A 9,893-nucleotide genomic window follows, 5' to 3' on the forward strand; every position below is an offset into this window, starting at 1 on the left:
CCCCTGGACCTCTACGCCACCCCACGCCCCACATCTTGCACCCTCTTCACACCCAAAGGGGTCACCCATGCAACCCTTCATGATGACCAAGCTCTGGCAACATTGTTTAATGAAGCTGTCTGTTATGCATTCCCCAAGACCTGGACCCTAAGCACCATTACACCCATCCACAAAGCAAGAGATCCCATGGACCCTAGCAAGTACATGACCATCATGATTGGGCATGTTATGAACCTGCATGGCATTTAAGTGTTTATCCAATGAATGTGCATCTCCCAATGCCCATGATGATTGGTTGTCACCACACCTGCTGATAGCCGAAACAGAGCACTTTTGAATCGTTCTTCTGTTGCCGAAACTGCAGCTGGATCACCCGCTCGACTACCTGTGAGAAACCACCAGAAAAAATCAGCTCGACGATGTGTTGAGAAGCAAGAAGAAGGGTCCTACAGGAAGAAACAAAAAGTGTCTTTAAGTGCTTGATTAACTAAGTTTGCAGATATTCGAGAAGGTACGAACGATTAACATCGTTATTGAGCGCAGTCATGGAAGAAACTGGAAGAAGCAAAAGAATTCCTCGTTTATAATATGTGATGTCTGCTATCCAGCTCATAAAGATGAATCAATGTGCGAAGCAAACAATTCCCTTACATATAATGCGTACATTACAGCTGGTCAAATCAAACGTCGGCAAAACGGTAATATCAAACTCCTGTCACAGCTCAAAAACGCAACAGCTGGTGACAATGGGGTGCAGTAGATAAACTTTTTAGATGCATGCAACGAAAGGGTCATGCCTGATCTTGTGTCCAGCGCTGTTCCAAGGAAACAACCCCGATCGGAGGCGCCGTGTCCGGCAAGGCTGCGTAGCAATCTTGCAGCAACCACAGATATTCGGCAGTGTCACCTTCTCGGAGCAGGAACGAGCTGGGACCTTCACAGCCAGAAGGTTGTTCGCCATGCAGCATTGTGCAGCTAGCATTTGTTGTTGGGCAATTCTTCGATTGGGAAGGGGAGAGCAATGTGGACAACAAATCAAAGAGAGTGCACAGGCGCCCAGAAGCATAGAGGGAAGAGAGGACTGGATGAGAGATATGTTTGTGATCAGTTTGATGCTGCATTTTGCTCCTCTTTCTCTTGGCCATGGCAGCTTCAGCTACTGCTCAACTACCTCAGCAAGCCCATTGGCACAGTTGTATCTCCCCTGCAAAGAACTACACTACAAGTCCTGCTCCACAAGGTTCATCAACTCATGAAAAACCACTCACAAAAAATAACCCACAAAAAGTCCTCCTCTACAAGGTTCACCAACTCGTGGAAAACCCAAATATCTCACCACAAGCTCAACCAGAATCCCCAGCTTATCTCATCATTTCAACAGCAATAAGCAACAACACAGCAAACTAAACCAGCAACAACTTCAGCTGCAACAGAAAACCCACCTTCAAGCCCAACAACAACAGCAGCACAACAAGCAGCAACAGCAACAACAACTCACAGAAACAATCTCACCATTCCAATCAAAAGAGCAGAGCAAACCAGTAACATGCCACTCAATCAACAACCAGGCAGTAACAGAGAGAATACAGGCACGCCATAAAAAGGATCTACTCGAAAAAGCATGTCACAACTAATCACTAATGTGATTTTCTACCAACAGGGGGGACCAATTCGAGAAAGCACATAAAAGAATGCTGTGATGTGGCAACCAGAGAAACAAGCAAGATGCTGTATTTAACTTATTAAGCTTAAACGATACAAAGCGCCACTTTGCCTCTTTAATACGTCAATAATTCGGAAAAATGGGCCCTTTGACTCACTCATGTTTTGAACAAGGTGAAACCAACGTGCCTTTAAGGTTACACGGAAAGGCACTAGGCCTTTCGAGAGGGAAGGTGCATGAAAGCTGGCAAGTGGCCGGAAGGCACCTGAAAGTTGGTGAGCCATCTTCAGGCATTTTTCATCCTGGAAATGTCAATTGGAGGCCTTTTCCGGTCATAAGATGGCCGAGGGAGGGGGGAGACAAATGAAAAGTTTTTAACGTCAGAGTTAAAAAACTTACATATGCCACAGGTCTGAACAAAATGCAAGCCCAAGATTCTATTAGAGATTGGAAGCAGTGAGGTGGCGTACGATATTTCTGTGTCACATCTCTATCCACGGGGTTTCACCTTTTTCGATGGAAAGGTTACCTCAAGATCTAGCTAGAAGGATGCAAAGATCTGATGGTCCAGATCCATCCTCCACTAACTGTGGGCTTAATTGTGCAATAGGGGAATATGTGTATACGAGTAGCATGGCTTGTTTGCATCTATGACACGTAGAGATTGAGCATGGATAGAGATGGGCATTTTAAAATGTCTTTAATTTTATGAAATAAAAGTTTTAAAGTTTTATTTATAAATCTCAATGAAATTTTAGTTTTATTAGCATTGCCCAATGGGCAAAGCTAGATGGAGCACTTTGCCCAATCGCATGTTTTGTCCATGTCAAATTGACACACGATGTTCTCATGATGTCATTGTGCATGACAAGTGTTATGAGCATGTGAAATTCTAAATGCAATGTTGCTTTTTTTAACAATTTTCCTAGAGTTGTTGCTACTAGAAAGAACACAGACGTGAAAGGAGAGAAAAGGTTTGAAGGGCAACAAATTTCGACATGAAAGTGAGAACAGCTTAGGCTACCTAGTATGCTTCTCTCTCTTTTTGACTCTCCCCCACCTCTTCTTGTTTGTTCAAATCTTCTTCTCCTTGGTTTGACAAACTTGTTTGTGATCTTTTCCAAGTTTTCGGGCCAAGTTTAGGAACACAGAACCACGGGCTTGCAAGCTCACATTCAGGCTACTTTGCATTGAGAATGAGCAAACTCTTTGGGGCAAATGGTGGAAGGAATTGAAGGCCATGCTAATAGAAAGAGGGGTTGCTTAAAACATACATAACTCTTTTAAATGAGCTAGTAAAGCTATAGAACTCAAACATGTAGCTTCTCCCTTCATACTGAGCAATCAAGGTAGATTATAGAAAAACAGTAACAATTGCTAGACCATGTGCATATGTGAGATCAGCGTGAACATTAAAGAAGGATGAAGTCTTGAATGCATCATATATTCCATAGTGATTGATTACTAAGCCCTCAAATGCAACGCCTTGCATTCTTGGTTCTAGGTCACTAATTTTCATGATGTGCAAATCTTTGTTTGGCATAGTCAGATTGAACGTCATCTTGATGTATCTTGACACATACATCATAGCAAAAAGGTTCCTTAGAAGGTAGTTAGTCATAATATTCTTGAAACTATCCTTATAATAAAGAAAAAATGAAGCAAATAAGATACATTATTGTAAAGTTACTTTTGTAGAATATTTATAATTTCAGCATTGAATTGGCTACTAGTGTATAGCAAAACATTATGTGTAAACAAACTAAAGAAGCATAGCATGTACATCAAGAACTATGAAGAGAGAAGTAACGTGTACTTGTATTACACTCTAAATTTACAAAGTACATTACAAGCCTTATTTTTGTCAATGTAATATGTGCATATGTTGCATTTATGATAGACTCTCTTGTTGGAAAAGTGTATACAAAGTGGACTTGTATTCATAACTAAAGCAAGTAAGAGTAAATCAAGATGTTGTTAGCCACTTGATTTCTAATTGGGATCGACGAAGATTGTCTGAATAAGAAAAGTAAGTATGAGTATGCACATCTTTCATAATTTGTGATACTAGCAATCTGTTTGTCTTCTTGTCAATACTGAGTTGACTTCATCAACAAAGAGCTTATTGCTTTATAATTGAAGGTTCCACCATAATTGTGGTCCACTTTATTATGTAACCCATTGCATACGAGTATGTTTTAAACTTGTATGGCATAGCATTTGCATCGTTAATAAGCTTTGGTGCCAACCAAGGATTGTGCATTTTGAATTCTATCATAGCATTATGATTATCTAGAGTTGCAAAATGTTTATATTGCATCTTGTCAAACCTTTGTTGACATTCTCTAACATCGATTGTTGATGCTGCAGACCAATCTGCAACTCCTACGTAAATTGTTATACTACTGAACTGAAGGAAGATTTTAGATCAATAAAGATTTTTGTGTAATATTGGAATTGATTGCACGACATTTATCGTTTCCAAGATAATACCAAAAATATGCATTACATTTCTCTTCACTAATTCAAAGCGAGCAAGTTGTTCAACAGGTACCAATGCTCTTTCAAAATGGAGTGAAATAAAGTCTTGCACCGTTCCACCATTCTAAAAATTACAAATCAACCAAAGTGGAGGTGTTGGAGTATATCCTAGTATCTTTATAATAATATGATGGGAGATCTAAGAAAAGTAGATGTGTCTACTCTTGCTTTGTATTGCAACACAAAGTAGATGCAGTGTGGATCTATGTTTACAATGTGTGTATCTTTGCAATGTAGTATTTCTCATCTTTCCTTTCTATTACCGGACTACTTTGGACCAACTTAACACAAGTAACAATTATTGTCAATATCATACTTAGATCCGGCTCAACTTGTTAGCAATGCAACCTACACTCACTTATATCTTGCATGGAAGGAGGCAATGCTATTTTCTTTTCACTTTTTTGCTTCATCCAATGAAAGCTCTCTTGTTATGTAACATAGAAATGTTGTACTATATATTCCACACATGTGATAGAGCTTTGGTCTTGTATGTTAACATATGTGAATACAACATTTTTGTGTCTTGACCAACAAGTGAGTCAATACATTCTTTAACCTTGTATGACTTTGTGAAATGATCATCTATGGGGCACTTATCCTTCAATTTTCTTTGAATGATTGATATTGTATGTGCAAAGTCTCTTTTGAATTGAAGGAAGGCACTCTTCATGCAATGCATGCCGTATGTTTCCCACGATCTCCATTTTCAAACTTGAATCTTCTTTGCTCTCTTGCTACTATGTTGCCCTTCCATGCTTCTCTTCAATCACTCCCCTCCTATCACTTGAATAGCTCCATATACCCTACCCCCATTGCACTTTATGAGTTAGGCAGGGCTTGATAGACCAAATATTTTAAAAGATGACGACACACACAACATGGGTTTTTCACAAGGTTCATTAATCGTGGCAAAGTAAGGGCTCATTCATGCACAGTTCTGCCTAGTATCTAGATCAATGAACACTTGGAGAGTCACAACTCTTCTTGCAAGCTTCCAAGACGTGGCATGGTAACAAGGTGACACTATACTGAACGCAAATCTACAAAGTGCAAAGGATTGAATTCCACAAGGGCAAGAAATTGCATTTTAGTGTGTGACATGAATCAAAAGTTTTCAAATGGAACATACCACTTACAGGATTTGGATGGGAAATCACATAAGAGGAGAGTGAATGGGATAAGACCGAAGAAGTATTTTGCCCAACTAATGGTAGCTTATAAGGAGTCTGACAAAAAAGAACCCAATGAGGATGTGCAAAATATGGAGGAAAAGGATTGAGAAGCCTTGGCATACATATCTTGAAATTACCTTCTTGGACATATATTTCATCCTTGACAATATTATATCTGGAGTGGATGACATTCTATCTACAATCCATGACGAAGAAGTATAAATTACACATCAATAAAAAGCATACACAAATGATTCTTAATACTAGTTTCATTTTTATATAATAAATAAATGACAAAAAATGGGCCGCTAGGAATATTAGTATCGCCATGGCTAACTTCTTGAAGATGTTATTTAACTTAAAGTTGTATTCTATTTATAACTCATGATGAACCAAGATAAAGTGTATATAGGTATAAGACTTACATGAGTATTTTTTGTACTTATTATATTTCTAAGAGGCTAGGAAGCAAAAGAAAAGAGTTTATAATGTAGAAGTAGAATGTAGGTAGCTATTAAATGCATAGCTAGTGTATATGGTAATTACGTTATCATGCAATCATAAATACAAGAAAGCATCCATTATAAGTATCAATATTGCAACAACAAATATGAGATAAAAATAGAATGGCCTTGGTATTATTGTGTGATGTAATGAAAGCGTCCATTATAACTATCAATATTACAATAACAAATATGAAATAAAAATAGAATTGCCTTAGTATTACTATGTAATGTAACACCTACCATCCTATCAGCATTTGTTTGCAAACATTCAAACTTGTTTGTTATGTACATTTATACTAAAGTAACATTAGTATTGTGTCTTATGCATAATACTAACTACACTAGTCATTAGGAAAATTCTGGACTCAAAAGAGGGCTGTTTCAATAATCATAAAATAATAGACAACCTGGATTGAGAGACATGAAATCTTGGCAACGATATTCACTAGTGGTGGGACCTCTGTACAAACCCACCTAAAATGTGGAGAAACGCTTATCTTCACGAAATAATAAAAAAACGATCACCTCTTAAAATATGTTACTGGTTTTTTGTCAGCACCTAACAGAATAAAAGATTGTTTTCCACATTCCTATGTTAAGACGTGGAGCATTAAAAAATTATTTTCACCACCCCTAGAACTAATGATTTTGAATGCTTGGAATAGAGAGATACCCAATCTTCTGGTTATTCCCTCAACTTGGTTTCACTTTTGAAATTCGAAACATCTTTGGCACCCAAAAGGACACACTATCCCTCATTTCTTGTTCCTTTCTTGATCCACTAAAGTGGTTGGCTCAGTCATTAACTTTCTACTCCTCCTTCTTTCTCATATGTTTGCTAATCTCTCATGGCAACCGAAAGTGGATTGAAACAAGCAAGGAGTAGTATCTCATCTATTGTGTTGTATAACATAAAAGACGAGAACGAAAAATGGATTCCCCAAGTATACAGGAAGTACTCTTGGGTCACTATGTAGCCAGGAAGCCATGGCCAATACCGAGTGAAGCGAAAGGCATCTGAAGACTTGGCCAAACATTGGAAAGGAAGGATCCTTGACTTCAAGATGGCACTAGGAGGGAAAACTGTCAAAGAAGTGTTGATCCAGCATGTATTCATGCAAAAAAAGAGATCAACATGGGACCATTGGAAGGACTTCCAAGACACAGACCACATTGTAAGTGCTTGTGTTTTGTATTCCAATGTTGCAAATAAGGTGAATGATATACATTTTTCTTTCTTGCACAGATTTGTACCCATCCGATCTCCAGGAGTGGGAGCCTGCACAATGCTTAACAGGATTCTTGAATGTCATACATGGTGAGGTGGGGGAACTTCAATATGAAGGCCGTGCACTAAGTGATCTCGTGAGAAGTAGAACATAGCTATTCAGAATCCTCCAGATCAATTTTGTTTCAAGCTAGATGGTCGGAAGGTTAGTAGAAGAAGAGAGCATCAAATCATTTGTAAAGATGTTGCAACCCCACATGAATTGGAGGCACTTGAAGATATATGAAGTGACCATGTATCTGTAAATGGTGACAATAAATTTTCCATATGCAATAAACTAATCTATTCAGAGCATTGCTTTTGTAGTGCTTTATTGTTTAAAACAATGTATTGAAGGCAAAAATATACACAATTGAATTTTTATATACACATAAAAGGCCTGAAGTAAGAAAACAAGAAGTAAAGGAACACAGTGTCAAATTTGATCCAATGATTTTGAAATCAAAAGTGCATTTACAATGGATGTTCGCTTTCTAATAACACTAATTATGTGTTAAAAAATATAAATGTACATGGGTAGTTACATTTTTACAGATAGCATGTAACAAAGCAGTACATTGTTGGAAGAAGAAATCCAACAAATTCATTCATAAGGAAAAAAAACTATGTATTAGTGAACCCATACACCTGGGCTTCAGGATGGAGCCATGGCTCTTCTCCCAAGTATGGAGCCCATCTAAGCAGCTCAGGGGGGCCTATCCCCCCTCGTGGATTTGGCGGGATGAAGTCCACTGGGCCATCCGGAGGCATTCGTTCCACAACCTCGATCATGTTCGCTATCGTTTCCTCCCTGAACATTTGGACGTCCAAGTCCACGTAACGAGACATTGATGGAAACTGCCATCACAATTCATGAAGGCATAAGATCAACATGACAATACACAAGAAGATAAAGAAGAGTATGCATGCATATGGGAGCTGAAAAATGCTTACATCCTCTGATGGGAGCTGAAAAATGCTCCGTAGCAGCAATAACGCGTTGAGGGAAACCCTCCACCCACAGCTATGACCATCATCTTGTTTGGGCACGCTAACCCTTCGGATGGTCATTCACTCCAGGGTATCGGTGTCCATACTGAGGCTCTCATACGCGGCCATTAGTTTACGGATGCTATTGCAAACAAATGGAAACAAAGACCAATCAGTATCCTGATCAATCCGGACTTCTAATTTAAACAATAATATGTGACATAATGATTTGAACTCACAGTAAAACATTTCCATGGACACCAGATGTCGAATTTGCAAGGTATACAACATTCTCTTGCACATCCACAAGAATAAGACTCCAATGGGAACTGCATCACATCCAAAATGATTCCTATTAGATTCAAGAAACGCATTGTGGTTAACTGTGAAGCAAGAGCACGTGCCAAAGGAAGCACTATATAACTTGTTTGTGGTAATTCATATAAACATCATGCAAGAGACAAACTCACTTTTCGTGATATGCCATAAAAATAACTTGAGTGTCGTCCTGCTGGACCTCCTGAAAGTAGTTCAGCACATCAAGGTAGGGAACTAACTCCACTACCAGAAGTGTTGAAACCAGCGAGTCAATCTAGTACACTCGATGCTGTACATCCTCGGGCAATTGCGATATAACAAAACTTCACAAGAAAACATATCAAGAGTTAGGGTTAATTAACTTTGAAGAGCTAAGAATGAAAAATTGTGGGAGGATAGAGAAAAGAGTATACCTTAAGACACATCTGAGCACTTTGTTGTTCACTTCTGTTCTAGGATCAAACAAAATGTTTATTTCTTCGGCATGAATTGGGAAATAACATTTATGGCCTCTAATATAATATGGTACATAGAACTCCAGCGGCAAAAATTGAAGCGCCTCCCTGTTCATTGCATGGAGCGTGCGAACATTCTCTCTTTTGCTTTGCAATGCAAGCATTGCAATATTATGCTCCCTGTTAGCGGCTGCCCGAAAATTCCCCCGGGCCTCATGCTTGTGCTCTGGAGCACCCTCTGTCACCTCTTGAATTCTGACTTTTTGAGTTGGCTGGAAGTCCAATATCTGCATCATTACTAGGCAAAGTAGCTTATCGTATCTGAATCGAAGGGCTGCGAGGCTGAAAAAGCCTTTATTCATGACGGTGACCCTGTGTGCATGGGCCGCAAGAACGTAACTGTCCAAAAAGAATTCGATCATCCAGTCCTCTGCGGCCTCCTGCAAGCAAAACAAGGCCGACGCCTTCCACCTGAGCAAAATTCCATTTCTCTCCGCGATCCTCCTGACAAGCCTCTGGAATGGTAACCTTGGAATAGCTGCAGTTGGTTGCTTCATGAATCGTTTTATTTCTCTCAGGACTGAAGAGTGCTATGCGAAATGCCTTTCTCTAGGCTGCACTTTGGACAATCGGGATGGAGTGGTTGGTTTCCTCGATCTTGAGGCCTTTAGACTCACCATCCTCTTCCCAGTAGATGACAGTCCTGCATTGTCCTTCGGTCTTGCTGTATGCCTTACACGAGCCATCTGAAAATGCAAACAGGAGCAGAAAACTTAGCAATTCCGTAGTAACACTATAAACAATTCACCATAACGCGAGAGAGGGTGGCCAAGAAAGCAATATGCAATTTCTCGCTTTATGTTGAATCCATTTACCATAACGCGAGATGAAGGGCCAATGAAAGCACAATCATCCTCCTCGCATTATGGTGAATCAATTGACACCAATGCGAGGTGGCTATCGCGAAACATCTCACCT

General features: G+C 39.4%; 1 pseudogene; it reads right to left on the bottom strand.

Moving 5' to 3' along the window:
* Window positions 1-8,039: 8,039 nt before the first annotated feature.
* Window positions 8,040-9,661, bottom strand: LOC147895602 (uncharacterized; annotated as a pseudogene).
* Window positions 9,662-9,893: the final 232 nt, after the last annotated feature.

The sequence above is a fragment of the Dipteris shenzhenensis genome, chromosome 13 (assembly GCF_047967505.1).
Source record: "Dipteris shenzhenensis isolate YYH24624 ecotype China chromosome 13, Dip_SZ_1.0, whole genome shotgun sequence".
Taxonomy (NCBI): domain Eukaryota; kingdom Viridiplantae; phylum Streptophyta; class Polypodiopsida; order Gleicheniales; family Dipteridaceae; genus Dipteris; species Dipteris shenzhenensis.